This window comes from Papaver somniferum, chromosome 6, assembly GCF_003573695.1.
Source record: "Papaver somniferum cultivar HN1 chromosome 6, ASM357369v1, whole genome shotgun sequence".
Taxonomy (NCBI): Eukaryota; Viridiplantae; Streptophyta; class Magnoliopsida; order Ranunculales; family Papaveraceae; genus Papaver; species Papaver somniferum.
Genome location: NC_039363.1, coordinates 160,513,347 through 160,514,780, shown reverse-complemented (window position 1 = coordinate 160,514,780; position 1,434 = coordinate 160,513,347). Strand labels below are relative to the sequence as shown.

The window sequence follows — 1,434 nt, the reverse complement described above, 5'->3', positions numbered from 1 at the left end:
TCCAAATTAGAAAATTATATTGTATGCATGAACGTAAAAGAGACGCACTAGGTAGATTTGTTAAAGAGAAACCTAGTAGTTCGAAGCGTCTCGATTACCTTAATCTAGAAAGTCCGACTTTTGAAGAGTCTGTTTTTGAACGTCCTTTGACTGAGGAGAGAATCCATGTTGCTCTGATAGCGCCAGAAATGGCAACTTTGAAAGCTTTGTTGAATCCAACTAGGACTACTCGTCCTTCGTGTATTAAGTTAGCTGAAACGGAGGCACCCTATGAACTGAAACCTGGGACTTATAGATGCTCCCAATCATTTTAGGGAAAGAAAATGAAAACCCTTATTACCATGTTAGGGATTTTGAGGAAATTTGTAGTACTCTAAGAATTAGAGGCTTAAATGATGATGCTTTGAAACTTAGGTTATTCTTATTTTCCCTGAAAGATAAGGCCAATTCGTGGCTATATAGTTTGGACTCCGAGTCAATTGAGACATATGAACAACTTACATCTGCCTTTTTCAATAAGTTTTTCCCTAGGCACAAAACATCGTCTATTAGGACGCAAATATGCACATTTTTCACAACAAGAGGGAGAATCTTTATATAGGTATTTGGAAAGGTTCAATAATTAATTATCCCAGTGTCCTCATCATGGTTTAAAAAAGGTTAGGCTAGTTCAGATCCTTTATGAGGGTTTATATTCCACAACGGCCATGGTTGAGTCTCTATGCACTGGTGGATTTGAAAACCAAACTGTTGATGCGGCGATGGAATTTTTTAATGAAATCGCCGAAAAAACCCAGCAATGGGAAAATAGTAGGGCACCCCAGAAAACAATTCTTTTAAGTAGAGGAAACGTTAATAGGGTAGAAGGAGGCTATGAATCAGATGCCAAAATTGTTGCTATAGCAAAAAGGTTAGAAGCCTTAGAAGTGGGCCTGACTAGTGGTAGAGTGGAGCCTTTTTGGGAAGGCCAGAATATTGAAGAGCAAGCCAATGCTCTTTATAATAACACTAGATTTGATAACCGTCAAAAGATTGACCCATATTCAGAAACCTATAATCCTGGTTGTAGAAACCATCTGAACCTTTCGTGGTCTAAGGGCCAAAGTCAAACTGAGATTAGTAATTCTAATGCTCCCCAGGTTTTGGCTATACTAAGAATCCTTCAGGACTAGCTCAGTTTCAGAATCAGTCAGATAAGAAAATCCTAAGTTTAGACGAATCTCTCGCCTTGTTAACTCAGCAAACTGCAAAATTTCAGTTATCCGTAGAATAGAGTCTACAAGCTAGTAACATGATAGAACAAGAAAATAGTCAGGCTATTTCCGAGTTAAAAACCCAGGTTGGTCTGATAAGTGATTCTTTGAGAGAAAAAGGTGAGTTTCTTAGTCAAACACAACCCAACCCTAGAGGAGTTCATGAATTAGGTGCAAAACC

At 38.4% G+C, this 1,434-nt stretch overlaps 1 pseudogene; it reads right to left on the bottom strand.

Annotated features, from left to right (window-relative positions):
- Positions 1-551: 551 nt before the first annotated feature.
- On the bottom strand, positions 552-652 carry LOC113292006 (annotated as a pseudogene).
- Between the last annotated feature and the right edge of the window lie 782 nt (positions 653-1,434).